We start from the raw sequence: 17,842 nt of genomic DNA on the forward strand, positions 1-17,842 counted from the left end.
TTAGAGCGGGTGCCCTGCTTTCTTAAGACCCTCAACCATGCATTGCAGTTAGTCCCCTGAATTACTTAGCAAGACGTTGTTATCAGTGAATAGGAGATTACTAAGGTATTTTTTATTGCCTTTTATTACCAACAATAGCGAATCCAATGCACTGAATACATCGGGTGGGAGTAGGAGGAGGAGAAGGCAAGGCAGGGAGGTTAACCGGAGGAATAGACCGGCTTGCTACCCTGCACTGGGCGGAAGGGATGAGGGGAGAGAGGAGGGGGTAAGTACCTCTGCAAGTAATGCCATTAGGTATTTTCCTGTCCTGCTCTGCAGTACAAAAAATGGCATTTAGTGAGGTGTTTTAGGAACCACAACTTCATCGCCTAAAAGCTTGCAGTAAGAACACTTTTAAAGCTAAAGGCCGAAAGAAAGGCGAACCTCTTTGAATATTACGCGATCGGGATTAGGCTTGTTAAAGAGATTACATAGTACGCCGCGCCTGAAAGAATAGAAAGAAGAGAGAACGGTTTTTAGTACAATTTCTTGCCAGAAGCCTTATACAAAGCCTCGTAACCCGAATAATCTCATAGCAAAAAAAAAGGAGGCATAATGATACGTGGCGGCTAGAAGCAGCAGTAGAAAGAGCAGAGGTAACCTGCTACGCAAGGAACCGATGGCTTGGAGTAGACTCTCAGCACACAAGCGCGCACCTCAGCGTCGTCTTCGTTACCAACCACTTCGTCGTCCTCCCAGCGTCCGTAGCAATATAACTTTAGGGTTTTCGTAAATGCGTTGGCAAAGAGTGAGCGCGCTCACGGAATTTGGGGGGGGGGGGGTGCTCTTTTATAAATAAGCGTAAAGGTTGCCGTGTCTGAAGAAGCTGAGTCCAGCGAAAGAAGGGCGCTAAGCAGGGCCTATTGCGCTAACACAAAAATACGGGTGTAGGCTTGACATCCGTACGCAGCCAGGAAGAAGCTGCAAATCATGTATGTACCTACAGTTATCAAACGCTGCCTAGATTATATTTTAAGGTAATACCCCACACAGACATAAGCTCACCGTACGAGACCAGCCACGGCAAGAACGCTCACTGTTTTCATGCCCTGGCTTCTGCACTCTGCCTCACCAGTTGTGTGCAGCGTAATGCAGGCTATACGATGATGTGCCGAGGCGCTCAAAAGTGCAGCTATAGGCAGCTCTGTGCTTCATGTTCTCACGTCTTAGAACATTGCTATGCTATGCATTTATGATTTGCTCGCTGTAATGCATCCTACAAACACCATTGTTGTTCTAGAAGCTGTGCATTAGGCAAGTGCACGTTTCCTTGAATGGCTAGCTGCTACCTGCACCCCACGCTGCATAGCACGGGCACGTTGGGCCGAACACAACTATACGAAAAAATAGAGGTGTCTCGCCCATCCCAGATTATACTGGTTTCCCGCGCCATAAATAACAAAAAATGAAATAGCAAACCATATTGAGTTCTAACTTGAAAACACGAACCGAGACCACAAATCAGGACCGCAGGTGGACCCGCATTCGTGTTCCCATAAAACCAGCGCCGCTCGGAATCCGCGGCTTCGGCGAAGAGTGATAGTTTCGCCGAGAGGCTTTGCAGCCCTGTGTGCAGAATAATCGGACTTTTGGCACATTCTTGTCTGCGTGGAAGAAGAAAGACTGCCGACGTAATATAATCGTCCCAAACACCGCCAACAAAGAGCAAAGCTTTCGTTCGCCCCCCCCCCCCCCTCCTACGTATCCGGACAGCGGCTATTTTTCACAAAGCTCTTCTCTTAAGGAGTAGAACTCAGTTTCCTCCTTTTTTTTTCATCTCCTACCAAGTTTTATAGGCGACCTCGAGTGCATTGTAAACCACCGGATTTTATCCCAAATGACTTTAAAGATAAGAAAGGCTGCTGCGCTGCGCAGTGTCTTATTTTTTTTCCACTAAGAAAGTTCGTACGAAGACACGACGATATCTCGATGGTGCTGTCTTCAAATTTTCCGCAATAAACTGACGCGCGAAAATGATGACTCGAGCCCGCTTAAAGACGAACAAAAACCGAATATCTTTCTCACAAAAGCCCTCACACAAACAAGACTGCGGTCTAGAAAGGAGAAAAATGGGGAAAGGAATAGACGCGAGCCGAATAGAAAGAGTTCAATGCACCGGGAAAAAAAAAAACAATGTTGAAGCCAATGCTCTTCACATAACCTGAGAACAAAATAAAAAAAGCCACTACAGCAACTCCACGCCTCTAGTGAAACACTCTAGTCGATGAGAGCAGTGTCTAGAAAATCCGCAGCAGACAACAGACGTCTAGCATTGCGGAGGCGTATATAGAAAGATCGGTACAGCCGGGTGCCTTCTTAACATGGCCACTGCGCATGCGCAGCAGGAACTCTGCTGGTCAGGTATACGCGTATGCTATGCTAAAACTCTATAATAATGTATAACCTTGCAGCGTCCGCACATCGCCGGGTTTGCCAGGAAGGCAGTTATACGAACACACTGCACCAGCCAGCACCGCCAGTGAATTTGTGCACCGGGTTTGCCAGGAAGGCAGTTATACGAACACACTGCACCAGCCAGCACCGCCAGTGATTTTGTGCACCAGGTCTGCTGCCATAAGCTCTTTTTGCGGATTGTGGAAAATATGAAAAAAAAGTAAACCTGAGAGAAATCGATCGGCAATTAAGGCAGAGATGGAGAATAAATTTATTTGCTCAAAATTGAGCCGATTCGAAGCTTCCTGTGGTAGAGGCCCCTAGCCCACTGCTTCCGCGGCGTCAGCTGCCTCGTGGGCCATGTCGATCAGTCAGCGCTACCTCCCACTGCTCCGATGTGGCGTTGTGTGCGAACAGTACGGCTGTTGAAAAATGGCCAATTAAGGTACAACTGCATGCACCGTGGGACAGAAAAAAAGCCGTGAAAATCACGGCTGCAAAACGAGTTATGCAAAAGTCGCAGCGGAATTTCAATCGGCTAACAGAAACAATTGGATGTTTAAAACCTTCCTCCCACAAACGACGGCCAACGGGCGTTTCGTGCTTTCTTCGCGTCACTGCAAGGTGCTAGAAAGACGAAATATGCGAAACACAACGAACTGCTGCAACAAACTGCAAGTGCACGCGCGTGTACGCCACCTCTGTAAGAAGGCACCGCGTGAAAGGCGCACCAACTCAGTGACGCCAAGTCTGGTTAACCCGAATATGCCAAACCCGCGATGACAGGCGCCTTGGTAAATTGTACAGCCGGCCAAATCTTTAGCTGTAGCTAGCGTGCTGGACGGCTGCGTTTTTTTGTGCTCCTGCGCCTCGCAACGAAGCAAACTTGCTTCAAGATTAGGCACGGGCTGAGGATCGCGTGATCGCCTCCACCTTGGACTGCTGCGCTTGCGAACCGCTTCAGTCCTAGGACATGCAGCGTGTGCAAGAATGCGTGAACGCGTTACCCGGGGAGAACCACGGCGGATTTGTGTCGGTGTACGTCGGGAAATGTGGAGAGGAGCTCACGCTGCACAGAATGCGAGCGGGATTCATAGCCGAGCATGATTCGTAATTCATTGCCTTGCTTTAGGATAAAGTGAACAGCATTCAGGCCACAAGCAATGCCTTTCATTTTAAATGTGCGGAAATCGTAATGTAGAAAAAGGTGTCACTTCCGGATAAATGACACACTTCAGAAGGGGCTGAGTAATATTTCTTCACTGCGCTATTCCCACTATTGAGAATAACAAGGTTTGGAAACATGCTTTAGGAATTCAGCCGCCGCACCACAACGAATTGCGGGAGTTCGCCGAGGTAGAGACAGAACGGACGTGCGAAACCTCGCGATGATTTAAACTAGCGCGGCGGCTATTCTTGAGATCCTAAAGCGAAAGGTTGTTCAGAGGCAGTAAACCAGCGTACAGCGACATACGCGCAAGGAAAAAACACTCCTTCTGTATTGTACTGTCAGCAGAGTAAGCTTAGGAATCTTTACTGCAGAAAAAGAAGAAAGAAATGGGGTCATTTGCTCACACCAGAACGTGATATCATTGTCCCGGCAGCTATTATTACAAAAAATAAAGTGACAAAGTAAATACATTCAAACAAACAATAGGACGAGAGCATCGGCAGCACCCAGAATGCGTATACTGCAGTTTCGTACTGCAAAGTAGTATTACGGAAATAGAATAAGATAGCAAACTGCACTCCATCACCGAAGCAGCCACTTCGAGGTACCGTGTGAGCCAAGCACACGGCAGTTTGAACTGAATAAAAACTTTTGCATCCTCCCGTAATTTTTTGCTTTCCGTTGCTCCTTCTTTTTGAACTCGCAGTGAACGACCTCACACCGAAGATTTCGCCCGAAGCGAGTTTACCGCGAAATTAAAGCACTATAGCAAATGATTTTTTTCGCCCGATCGTTTCCTTCGAAATTTTGTGCACTTGCCGCCCGGACATCACAATTGCGCACATATTTCCGCTACTTGAGGTGGCCTCGCGTGTGTCCTAGCAATTTTTCGCTGAGATGTCGACTCTTCATTCATTGTGCTCCTGGAAGGCACGTGAAAAGACCTCGCAATGAGGAAAAAAACAACAGAAACGAGTTGTTTACAAGCAAAAATAAGAACAGAGAATGTCAGCTGTGCACACGAGCAAAAGCTTATATAACGAAAACGTAGGAGCACGCAAAGTGAAAATGGGTATCGCAGTTACTCGAAATGAAGAGCAACCACTCTCGGCGCGGGGCTGCTTTGATCGCGATGAAGTGTTGCAAAGGTGCGCGGTCTTCGAGTTATCCTCGGCCTCCGTCGTGTGTTGGTGGCAGCGCCGCCTTGTGTACGTGCTTCGTTCCTGTCTTTCTTTTGCACGATGAACTATACGACGACATTGAATTCGCTTATGAAGCGAAAAATAGGGTGAGCGCCTCTCTCCGTGCCTGCTGCTGCCTTTCGCGGCCCCCCCCCCCCCCCCCCCCCCCCCCCCCCCTACAAACTGCCGCAGCAGGGTTGCGACTCTGGGGTGACGGAAACCGGCGAAGAGAAATGCGAGATGTGCACAAGGAGCGGTGGTGAGACGCCGAAAGGGTCGAGCGCGATTGCGCTGCGACATATAGCGGAGGGGGCTAAATTTTGTTCGCGCGGCGCTCCTTTACATTAGGCTGTGCGCTGCGACCTGAAAGGAAGGTGAAATGAAAGGAACAGGAATGAAATAAAGAAAGGACTTGAATGAAGAAAGAAAAGCCAAGAGGTTGCGTTTCGCAGGGAAGTTCCATTTCGCAATTAGGCCCCTGCCAGTTCTCGGGTGCTTCCGCCTCGTACGCACGAATGGCGTCGTCGTCAAGCAGGTTTTGCAACAGAGCAAGTTCCATGAAGTGAGTTTCTTCATTTCATTGAAGCAGCACTAAACGTGTATGCGTAGTTCTGAGAAGTGTTCTTTCGCAGGTGCGATTTACTGCCCGCCTTAAGGCAGCGTTACACTTTCGGAGCGATTTCCACAAAAAGCGCTTTGAGAAACGTCTCTTACTCGAAACACGCCGTACTCTGTATGAAGATTCTGCTCTGTTTGTGCCTCAGGCTGTATTATCGACGATGCAGTACACAGTATCAATCATTGTTGCAGTCACGAAGGACGTTTCAAGGTGAGAATTCCCACCTAGGGGAAAGGAAGGAAAAGTACATAGGAGGAGCGCAAAAAGAAAGGTAAAACGGAACGAAAGAAAGAAAAAGAAAGGAAGAAGGACGTCTCGCTGCACGGTTGCCTTTTCTTCAAACGTTTTTTGTCTTGATACTGCGCAACTTTTTCTATCGCTCTTAATGTGAGCACGATGCTTTATCTTCAACACGTAAGCGCACAACCTTAAAAAAGGAAATTGAAGGGCTCTAGTACCAGTTCCCATTATGCACTCTGTCGAAGCCTACATGCGCTGCACATATGTTTTCTCTTGTTCTAGGCGTTGGTGAAGTCGAGTGCACAATAACGTGTAACAACCATCGTCAGTGCTGTCAGCTGGCAGCGAACGAAATATGAAACTGGAAGACGTGCCTCTTAGTTTCCTTGGTTGTTTACATATATATTAAGTTGCAAACCCTTGAATAAGTAACTTTTTTTTTTGTTTGTTTAGATTGGCCACCGATTCGTTGGGTCTGGAACTTGTCAGTGCTCAGCGCATGCGTATACCTTTCGCTTCAGACTTCCAATGTCGACTAGGTTTGCCCTTGCGCTTCGTGAGTGGAGCTACGTCTCATAAAATGCAGTGGAAGCCGACATCGGCTTTCCTATCCAGTTATAATCTTTCATGGGGCCATATTTCCAGCACACACCGCCATGTTGTCAAAATAGCTTGACAGCACCGGATACTATAGGAGTCCCCAAAAATTTCGTCAACCCCAGGGGGCGCCTTTTTCTCCCTCAACCAGTTTGATACCGAGTCTCTCGGGTGCAGCGCTCAGCCGAAGCGCCACGGCATTAAAATTGACGACAGTTCCTGCAGGCCTAAGAAGAAACCGTAGTCCCTGCGGACCCCTGAACCGTCATCAAGCACGAGCATCGGACGGACTGAACCCGTTGCACGGTCGATATATCTTCGGTGCGGCTGCATGCCTCTTCCTCCGCCACGGCCCTTTGATGCTAATGTGGGTCTCACAGGGGGCCGAAGGCGGTCTCAGAAGAAAAGCACTGCCAACGCTTCCTCCGTGGCGTGCAAATGAGCGGCCCTCGGCGAATAAGACGAGACGTATTCCCTGAGCGTTCCGACCAGCTTATTTGCCGCCGTATATTTTCCTTTAAATGAGTCGAACGTCGTTCCTGATTTCCAGTGCACACGCGCGGAAACGACGTTAAACAAGCACGACGGGACGCTTCTTTCGACGACTGCAGCAGCCCGCTTGGATTTGAAAGGGCAAGCTTACAAATTGCTGCAAACGGGAATTTTCATCACTCACCCCCCAACGGATGCAAGTTATTGGAAGATGCGCAACACTCTAATTGTTGCGAATTTTCAGCGACGGCGGGGCTGATGCGAAATGCCGATGCCTGTCGGGGTGTTCAGCAACTCCGGGTATGAGTGTGATATGTGTGTTGAGTTTATGCCGCTACACTTGCACTGGCGCCATGAGTTAGCTCCAGTGAATGCTTCTTGTCACGAATAACGTCATTGTGTTCGGACTGATCAGTGATCGGCATTCTGGCCAACCAGGCTGGCGCCTTCTCATGACATAAGCATGACTGACGTCACTCCATTCTGACCAGTAAGCGTGGCGCATCTCATGATGTCATGCGTCATGTCAATCCACTCTAACAAGTCAGTGTGGCACATTGCACCTGGTGAGCTACGCCAACGACACCGACGCCGCACAAACAGAAAACGCGGCGTAATGAACAATATCCGCCTCCGGCAGATTGAGTCACATCCCCCACTTTTGAAAGAGGGGAAGCTGTTCTCGCCAGCCCGGACCTGGACGTCCAGTCCCGGTCCACGGCGGAAGAAACCCAAGAGAGCTACCATCCTCTTGCTGACAATAAAGTTTTCTCTCTCTCTCTCTCTGGAGTGAAAAGCAGGAGGTTCCTTTTGTATTTCGTGCGGCTACATTGATCTCCATGTCTATCTGGTTCGTGGCCAACGTTACAGCTGACAATTTCCGCGGAGCATGCCATGCATTTGGGACGACGTGAGAGAGGGGCCAGTTTGGGCACGCATAAATGAAACGAAATACCGCAGTTCAGAGCACTGATACCGCCCCCAATTGCACCATACTTATAACGTATGCACCTACAAAGTGTTCTCAAGTGAGCTGCGTGCCGGCCGCATCAGAACAAGTAGAGTGCCCGCGATTAGGTTTTGGTCACACCACTTCGTATTACACCTGTAATGCCTAGGGACCACTTGTGCTGATGCTGCTCAAGTGTAACAGGTGCGTACGTTTCCCCTGTAGAGAAGCAGTTTGAGGCGTGGAAAACAGCAGAATTAGTATGAAACCATCGCTCCCTGTTATCGAAAGGGCATTTACTGCCCCACAACCTGGGTACTCAAGAAGTGTCCTTATATCAAGTAATTTTATTTTAAGCATGCTGAAGTGAAACCACACTGGGAAAACCTAGTGGATCATGGGGCGATTCAAGAACAGAATGCGCTAGACAGACTGGTGGACAAAAAAAAAACACAAGTGTGCGAGACAATGCGGCACAAAAATCGAAACGGGAGAGGAAATATCGGGCGGATAACGTGGAGGGTAGCAGTATGAGCAAAGGCACATAGGAGAGGTACGAGTTCAATGCGTACTGATGTTCCAGAGAGGCAAACGGAACCGTTTTACTGGAGAGCAAAGCAGTGCCGCCACTCAGCAACAGACAGAGAATGTGGGCCACTTACCACAGCCTCCCACTGTCGTGTGACCGAATAGCGTGCCGAAGGCAGCCAAAGAAAAACCGGCTAATATTTGTATTTTTCGTATTTATTTTCATTCAGAAATATAGTGAAGTTGGGGTAAAAGCTGCACAGGGCAGCTGGAAAGCCCTCAACTCCAGTGCAAGACAACAGGGCAGAAAATATTACATATATACATGCACTTATACGTAACAAAGAAACAAACAAAGAGTGAGCTAATAAATACTTGCAGTAAAGTGAGTGCACCGGAAACATTGCTTCCATTTCGCATATGTTCAAGCATATTGTTCTAGAACTGAAGTCAAGCACACACAGGAGAAAACGCTCAACATTTGGCAGGCATTGCCAAAAAAAAAAACCATTCAAGAATAAATGTGTGAGAGCCGACGGCAAAGCCTATTTGCAACGACGACGGCGACGAGGAGTGTCTATCACTGCTCAGTGTTCCCTCCACACAAGGGCCGGCGCCAAGGTGTCGCTCTTCCCATGACCCGCGATGTCCAAAGTTCACGGCGCCAAAACATTACGATTGGGCTGGGCCGAAAGCTGCGCGACCGGAAGGGCTCCGTACAAGCGTCAAAAGATGGGAACAGAAAAGCGCTGCGTCCTGCGGCTCTTTTCTCTGTTTCCATTTCTCAGCTCCTATACGCGGAAACAAATGTGGTCAAGCGGAGGAAACTCGGCAAGGCGCACCTCACGGAAACGGACGCCTTCCGATCTAGACACGCCACGCAAAAGGAAAAAAGGAGGAAGAGATTGACAATAGGGGGAGGTCGCAGGTCTGGGACATCGAGGCAGGCCTGCATCTGCCGCGCAAAATAAGAGCCCTAAATAAAAACGCAGGAGGGCAAACTGGCATATTCAAGTATGGGGAGCCGCCGCGGTGGCTCAGTGGTCGTGGAACTCGGCTGCTGACCCGGAAGGCGCGGGTTCGATCCCGGCCGCGGCGGTCGAATTTCGATGGAGGCGAAATTCCAGAGGTCCGTGTGCTGTGCGATATCAGTGCACGTTAAAGAAACCCAGGTGGTCGAAATTTCCGGAGTCCTTCACTACGGCGTCCCTCATAGCCTGAGTCGCTTTGGGACGTTACCCCCCCCCCCCCCCCCCACCCCCCCCCCCCCCAAATCACATATCAAGTACGTGGAGCTGTCTCACTCCCGGCAAAAGATAGCGGTGTCGCTGGAAGATCGCACTAAAATGAAAATTAAACACGCAAACTGTGACATCTGACGAGAAGAGAAAAAAAAGGACAGAGGTGCAAGGCGATTACGTGAAAGATGCACCCTTAAGAAAACCGAGCACAACAGCAAATGTAAGGCGCCATCTCGCTTCTTGCGCCTGTTTTTCCATCACTGCTTGAGTACCAACGCTAAGGGAGCGCTGCTAGCGAGCAGCGTCGCGTGCGCCGCCATCGATCATTTCTTCATTTCGGCGTCTGCTTTTGCTATCACACACATAAAAAAGTACGAATAGTAAAAAAAACCTGTCATCATGCACCTACCCTGCGCAGCGAGCTCATACCGGGGCCAGGAAATTGTGTGCGAATAATGTGTGTACTATGTCTTGGATACCATGGGGCACCCAAATGGAAGGACAAGGCGCATCGCAACAGCTGCTTTCCAGCCCTAGAGAAAAAAAAAAAGTCTACAAAGTCTATACGCCCCTGGGTTTGCATTGGCAGCTTTGGTGTGTACAAGGAGGGAAGTTCGGCCTGACCCCTCCGCAGAACACGTGGCGCTTAATTCGCGCGATTGTGCAAAGCAAATACTGCCTCTCTGGTACCTTTTCCGGTGGGAGCCATAAAAAGCCGATAGCCGAGCTGGCGAAACGGAGCACGCGCATGGAACGGCATGAAGAAAAGGAAGCGCGGGGGAAAGAAGGGAAGGGTCATCAGTTTCCCTAACAACGCTTTGCCTCGTTTACCGCCCGAATTGGAGGTGGCCTGCGCACACAATGCAGCCTGCCGTTAATCAGGCCAACTTGCACCGTCGGCTTCTGCAGCCGATGATGTACCCTGGCCATGGCATAAAACCGCAGATGCCGCGAGAAACTGTGGACAGAGAGCGAGAGAGACGGAGGAAAATTAGGAATGTCAATCCTAACAAAGTATCAATGCAACGTAATACATTATGGATAGGGCGGGGTGGGAAGTTGTCATGTGTGTTACCGCAAACAAGGTATATCCACAAAATGAAGTGCAAATAATGAGACCAGGACGAACCATGCACTAGATTTATTTCTTTTTGTGAGAAAAACCGTAGCGCAAAAAGAGAGGGATTCAGAAAGCTATCTTGCTTAGTCCTTGTCTTTTTTGTAATACTTTTTTTCCCTTTTTTTTGAACGAACAAAGCCGAAACATCTACCCTTCGTTTTTTGTTCTGGCAACGCTGCGACTTAGCCTGAAAAACTTTCCGGTTTGAAGAGGGCTCGTTTTAAGAGCATGCAGTTATCCCTGGGTAAAAGAGAAGCATCGAAAGCTGGCGCGTCACATGCACCGGCGCCTCATGAAACACTGCTTGGAATGCTTCGCATGCCACGCTGTCTTATCAAAACCAGCACGACACGCATCGTCTGCACTGGCCCAAAATCATTTCAAACACCGCACCATTGATAATCGGAGCTTTGAGGTTAGTACCACCACCAGCATCCATGTTTGTTTGTAAATGATAAAACCGTGTGTAGCCGCTCCAGCATTCCAAAAGAATTTGCAGTTTATGACTACTTCTTCTGTCGTCCCGGCTTTCTCCTTGACTCGTCGCTTGCACCGGGGGGCGCCACCAGAGCTCCGTTACATGGCGCAGGAATGAAACAACACTCTATCGTCTGAGAACTTTCGAACCGAGCATTTGTTCTCTGAAAAAACGACGAGCGCATAGCAAAGCCAGTGCGCTGCCACGCTTCCATGTGCGAGTCACGGGACGATCAGCAAGCGTGAAGTCACCGTTCCTGAATTTATTTGACTGCAATAATCCGCATTTCGGTCTCGGCCTTCGCGCGGACCCCGCCTGATGAGGGCCGCTTCCGTGCTCGGACCGATAGCGGAGGCACACGTTAAACGCTATGAAGCGAAAGATAGACGGCGCCAAATTTTTCACAGGGCTGGGCCTTCAACAGCGTCCTTCGCCGCACTTCGATAGCGCATCGGAGTGGGCGGCGTGAATTCAACATTTTGATGACAATCGCTGCGCGTCGGGCCTCAGAAAACGTACACTTCTCTACACCATGGGACGGAAGGTCGGAACGTTTTCGCCGCTTCGGTCCCTCGGGATAAAACAGATCAACGTCGTGTACGCTTGCTCTCGGCCTGGAGCGTGTCCGCAATGGACGCGCGCGCTCCAGTCTGGCCGCACTTTTACAGGCGGCACCGAATTCCTGGCGAATCTACGGAGCAGTTTATGACTGCGTCGCACGTCTTGGCGGACCGATGCGATTTGGGTGAGTTGGTATGACGTCTTTATAAAAAAGAACGCATAGTTTTATGTTTTCGCAATTAAGCAGAATTTCTATTCCGCGCAGAGAACGCGTCCGCCTCGAATTTGGAAAATGCTGAAAACGGGCGTAATTTGTAAGGTAGACGGATCAACAGATTGGTGCGCTGGCACAACGCCAGTGGTAAAGCCGAATAGATACGTGTAGATCTTACACAACTGAATATGCGTGTTCTGAGAGAGAGGTTCTAACTTCCTACACTGGATGAAGCATTGGGTTCTATAGCAAGTGCAAGTTTTTTTCTTCCTAAATTGACACAAAGTCCGGTTGCTATCAGGTACGGCTAAACAAGACTTTTTAGGAACTTGCTACCCTGTTACCTCCGTAGGGGAGTACTGTTTTACTATGTTACTCCCCGGAATTACTTCAGAGCCCGAGTATTTCCCGAAGAGAATGTCCGAAATCTTGACAGGCCTCCCGGGCTCGTCAATGTGATCGACGATGCTTTAGTTTTTCGAGACAAGCACGAGCATAATGCTAGACTTGCTAACGTCTTGAGCAGGCTGGCTAAATCGAATAAAATCTTAAAGAAATCCATGCGTGTTTTAAGCGTTAAAAAATACCAATTTTTGCGTCATGTTATAAGTGTGGAAGCCGTGCAATCCAATCCGACTAAGCTTAATGCCGTGAATAGAACTGAAGCAGCCGATCAATGTAGCCGAACTGCGCAGCGTTTTGGGCGCGGTCAACCATTTGGGACGCTTTTTTTCCACACCTAGCACACACTACCTTGCACACTACACGGCTCCTTTGCGCGAACTTCTGCGTATAGTCAAGGTCTGATTTTCGGGCCCAGCGCAGAACGCTGCATTTGAAAGTATGAAATGTCTGATATGCGCCGCGAAATGCATGACTTTGTACCACCCTCTCCTTGCTACGATTCTTTCGGCAAATCGGCCTCGGCGCTGTCCATTTCCAAATGCAACGTATTGGTGAGTGACGGCAGATAGGGCTTGCCTCGCGGTCGATGACAAAAACTGTGGAACTCTATGCGCAAACAGAAAAAGAAGGCGTTAGCCTTCACTTCGGCAGCCGAAAGATTCGACAAATAGAGCTTAGTGTACTTAGTGTACTTAGTGAGAGAGCTTAGTGTACTGCTTGAAACGGACCATAAGTCTCTTGTTTCCTTATTAGGAAAATGACTATTCGCATGGTGCCCCAAGAATTCAACGGTTAAGATTGCGGCTGATGTTATGCAACGAGGTAAATTAAATACCAGGCCAGTCTGGTACTGTACACAGATAGAGTTTATTATTGGCTTTTTCTGACAGTGAAGGCGCACTTGTTATATATTTTCCACTTTAAAGTGCTTCCTTCCTGCAATAAACAAATTGGTGAACGTGCTTTCTTGGGGAGCAAGAAAACCGATCTCATCGGTATTTTAGTTGAACTGATGGAATGAACCGTACGCGGAAGCCTCAGGGTTTTCACCAACAGGGAAGAGGCACATTTGAGTGAAAAGAGCAAAATATGCTCCCTCAAGCATGAACAAGTAGAGAAGGCGGAAGGCGACGACGCGGAACCTTAGGAAATCAAGAGTGGCATAGCGACTCCATTACGGAGAAGGAGATTCTTACGCTCGCTACAGCCTCACGGCGTCGCTGTGCGGGAAAGGCGCCGACCAAAAACTCTATCCAAGGACTCCGGCGCCACGCGCCACAAAAGGAAAATATGAACAGCGAATGCTTTTGCTTTTACGAGGAAAACAGGCGGCGCACTGCAGCCGGTAACCCAGGAGGGTGGCGTGCGGGAGGTCGACTCGTTTACCGAGCAGTTTGGGGGGCGGGCAGCCACGCTAGCTGTTGCAGCGACAGACCGAAAAGAGCGCAGCGCGCGCGGTGAACGACAGAAGAGAAGGGAACGCCATGAAAGTAAGGCAGCGCGTCGGTGGTTCGCGTTTTCAAGGTGATTAGAAACTGCGAGCGTGTAGCCTGCTCGGAGATTGCGCACGAAACCAACGCGCCCGCGATTTCCCCTCTGGAAGGCTTCCACGCACAGTTTTATCTTTCTTGGCTTCGTCAATAGCTCTCTTGCTGCTCCCTGGGAGGTTATTGCTATCTGTTTTGAAGCTTTATCAATCTATAGGCTGAGCATTAAACTCGCTCTGCTGCTGCTTGGCTCAGCTCGAGATTTTTCTTTCTAGAAGCGAACGAGTGCAACAAATGCAGCGTTTGGTCACATCTTTTATCTACCATTCATTATGGTACATATGACTGCCATTAGTTTAGTTTTTGTGCTCAGTTGATGATGATGATGATGATGATGATGATGATGATGATGATGATGCTGGCCTCTGGTTGAATGTGCTCAGTTGTTGAGCTGAGCCGCCGCGGTGGCCGAGTGGTTATGGCGCTCGGCTGCTGGCCCGAAAGACGCGGGTTCAATCCCGGCCGCGGCGGTCGAATTTCGATGGAGGCGAAATTCTAGAGGCCCGTGTACTGTGCGATGTAGGTGCCCGTTAAAGAACCCCAGGTGGTCGAAATTCCCAGAGCCTTTCAGTACGGCGTCTCTCATAGCCTGGGTCGCTTTGGGACGTTAAGCCCCCATAAACCAAACCATCAGTTGTTGAGCACGCTGTGTGGTATAGAATGTAGGCAGTATTGAGACGGCACCGGGCCACTGCCTAAAACAGCTTTTATTTGCAGGCATGCTTTGAATAAAAGCCTGCGCAAAGCTGTGCTCCGCTTCACTCCACAGACTGCGAGGGCGAAGGACGGAGGGGTCCACTGAGATCGTTGCAAGGGACCACTTCGCTGTGGCTCCTGGCCACAGCGAAAGAGATTGCGTGTTATCTCGATAGCCGGCTGCACGCTTGAGTGCAGGCGCGGAAGGCAAATAAGCCGAAAAAATAACGACAAAGGTCCTTTTGCGCATGAAATCCAGCTGTTGGACATTCGTTAGAGTGGGAAAAAAATAACAAAAATTGATGGCGCTGCCCACACCGCCTGTCCACGCGAACTGCCTTAGAACGCACTCAACTTTCTTTAAATCTTTAAGTGAGGGGCGTGTAGGCGATGCTTCGTTTGACGAGTTACGCTGTCATGCAATGCTGGGGAGTATGTACTCCGCCAAGACGGGACGCAGTCTATCGTAGAGCTGTCGGAATTGCCCGAGCCACAAAAAAAAATTGAAACTAGGCTTTAAAATTACGCAGGACCAAAAGCGTGTTCATAATACCTCTGGTTTAGAATTTGTTTTTTAGTCCTTGCCTTTCGGGGATCGAGAAAGATAGGAAAACGTGACAGCGTGCTGAGTCTCACATTACTGTTGACCACTGGGTGCTTATGCTGCCAACGAGAGAATATAATACATTTTGCACTTCTCCTATGAATAATACTACAATGACACTTTGCTGTGCGCGATACCCTGGATTTTATCGCAATATAGGCATCCATAAATATGCGCACAGTAGGTCAGCAGTAACGCGACTCATATAAACCGAGAAAAAGCCGTGTTACCGGGAACGAAGTTCGAACGGTGCTCCGTTCAGTGCTCAGGGTTGCCGCACGAGAATGCCGAGCCAGTTCGGAAAATGATTTTTGCGTTCGTCGAGCTGGTACAGAATCCGCCCGCACTCCACCGCTCAGCAGAAGCGCTCACTTCGGAACCTTACCGGGCTGCCATCGATAGCCAGAAAGTAAGTGCGGCCACTTAAGCTTACGGAGTCCCTTGGAGACCTTCGCATCGTCGTCAAACGAGACTCGCTCAAGGGAAAGAGTTCCCTCTCGAGTGCAACTACAAATGATGGTTCGGAACTAGCTCTGCGGTGCTCTGTCTGCACTCATCGTCATGGCGGCATCCGCCGAGACGCAGAAAAATCAGACGAGAGCACACTTGCGCGCACAGACTATAAACAAACCGACCCATTCGAGCAGAGCGCATGCATGACCGCCTTATTCATGCGCTGTGACCTTTCTTTAACCACGGTTAGTAAAACTCCTCTCACGAACCTCGTTTGGCGCATACGAAAACGAATGCACAGAGCTACTTTGTCGGGGCTACGCATTCCTCTTGACGTTAGTGTTGGGACGAAAGGGAATCAATGAGGAACCACCACCCGACGCTGCCTGTTCCTCGCATCGTGAGCGCGCCGCCGTTTTCCATCTGTCACGCTCTCCATTTCCGCCAGGGTATAAACGAGTCCCCTTCGTTGGTGCCGATCATTCTGGCTGTTCAAACAACGGAACAAAACGCCGGTTTCTATTCCGTAGAGACGCGTATAAGGGCAAAAAAAAAGATGGGGGGGGGGGGCACAATCGCGCTCTTTGCTTCGAATGGAAATCATGCATGAGCGGCAGGGCTTCCAGAGCGGCTCTGTCGCGGATGGGCAGTTGCTTTGTCGACGTCTCCGGCATCCTTTATCCGGGAAGGGCAGCGGCGTTAGCCAAGCTACGAATGAGCGACGCAGGGCGCGTAACAATAGACAATCTAAGATTCAAGGAAGTGGAATCCAAAAACCGACGTTTGAAACGCTCACCGGAAAATCATTTTCGAATGCGACCGGAATTGGGTGACAGCGGTCGTCTTGGGATCATCGTCTCGGTCTGAAGGGGTCGGCCGCGTTCACAACAATGTATGCGCTGATGCATTGCGGCTGCACTGCACCCATTCGTTGAGAAAACCTCCGAGTGTATAGATAACCGCCTTATCATTGAGCGCCGTTCACTTGTGCTTTATTGCGTCCCTCATAGCCCGAGTCGTTTTGAGACGTTAAACCCCGTAAAACAAAACAAAAAAACCTTCTTTTGTATTAAGGAAGCCGCTGTTTGCAATTTATAGGCGGCTCTGTATAGCACTGCGAATTGTTGATGCGAAAAAAATAAACTGAAACAGTCGCGATACGAACCAATGGTACTTGTGCGGGTGTATACGTATACTATGGCTTTTCACGAATGTGGCTGGAAATGACGTGATAGTTTAACGGAGTGCATGTGTGCCACGGAGGGCAACTAATAATAACAAAAAAAACTACGCATAAACTTCTTGGGAAAATTTGAAGTGCTCTTGCTCGTCCTGTCTGTTTTTTTTCTTCTATGTCCACGTATTAAGCACTAGGCTTACGTTTAGTATGAATCGCAACTAACTAGCCCAGATTTCTGCTTTGACTCCAGTGAAAAGAAGTTAGGCTTGTGGTGCTAAATGCTCCGAAGCTGCACAAGGCCTGTGAGAAAAGCACTTTACAGAGATAAAAGCACACTGAATGTACGGAGATATCCAAACGGAAAACACAACAGAAAAGTCTCAGTTACCGTAACTAAGCGATTCTAACGCGCACCAGATTTTCATGTTTGCGAAAACAGACAATCCACAATTTGTGCAGAAACCTACATCGACGCGCATATCTGCTTCCGCTTTACTCCTCTTCGCTCTTTCGACGGTTCTCCTTCGCTGTCATCACGGCGCGGGCACCCTGCAATGCAACCGACACGACACACCGCTGTTGCAAGGCGAGCAAATGGAGGCAAAAAGAGGCCAAATGCCTTCCGCGCCTTCCACACTCGCGTACGGTCAGTCTGACTAGCCCGGTAAATGGCGAACAGCACTGTTTGCGGCCCTTTACTTTCGGATTCAACTAACCGGAAGTTTTCTTTCACGCAACCTACTCGCGGACCTCTGTGCACCCTGGTGGAAGCAGGGTACGGGCCCCATGGATCGGACCCGCAATTTGGGATGCTCATTTTTATAAAATACATAAAAGGCAGTTCGGCCTAATGTCTCCCAGCTGCCAACCATGCCAACTGCCAGCGCAGAACAACTCAAATGGCATGCTGCAATGGCAATTACGCTGAACATATTCATTACCGCATCGCTGATAGTGCACACACAGAGAAGGACGTCAAATGAACACAACTGCGCTTGTTTTGTTCCCTTCAGGTTCTTGTTTGTGTGTGCGCAGTTAGCTGATGATGATGAGTGAGATATGTGATAATGAAGGACCTACTCACTTAACAACGTGCTCTCTTGGCTATTCACAGTGTGCCTTCGGTTCTG

The 17,842-nt window shown here is 49.2% G+C and overlaps 1 long non-coding RNA gene across 2 annotated transcripts in view; it reads right to left on the bottom strand.

Annotated features, from left to right (window-relative positions):
• Positions 1-2,695: 2,695 nt before the first annotated feature.
• The window catches only part of LOC144096913 (uncharacterized), a 42,358-nt gene continuing 27,211 nt past the window's right edge, over positions 2,696-17,842 (bottom strand). For both annotated transcript variants that reach the window (XR_013306867.1, XR_013306868.1), the window contains one exon: positions 2,696-2,858. This is a non-coding gene — a long non-coding RNA (uncharacterized LOC144096913). The remainder of the gene's footprint in view (positions 2,859-17,842) is intronic.

The sequence above is a fragment of the Amblyomma americanum genome, chromosome 7 (genome assembly GCF_052857255.1).
Source record: "Amblyomma americanum isolate KBUSLIRL-KWMA chromosome 7, ASM5285725v1, whole genome shotgun sequence".
Lineage (NCBI taxonomy): Eukaryota > Metazoa > Arthropoda > Arachnida > Ixodida > Ixodidae > Amblyomma > Amblyomma americanum.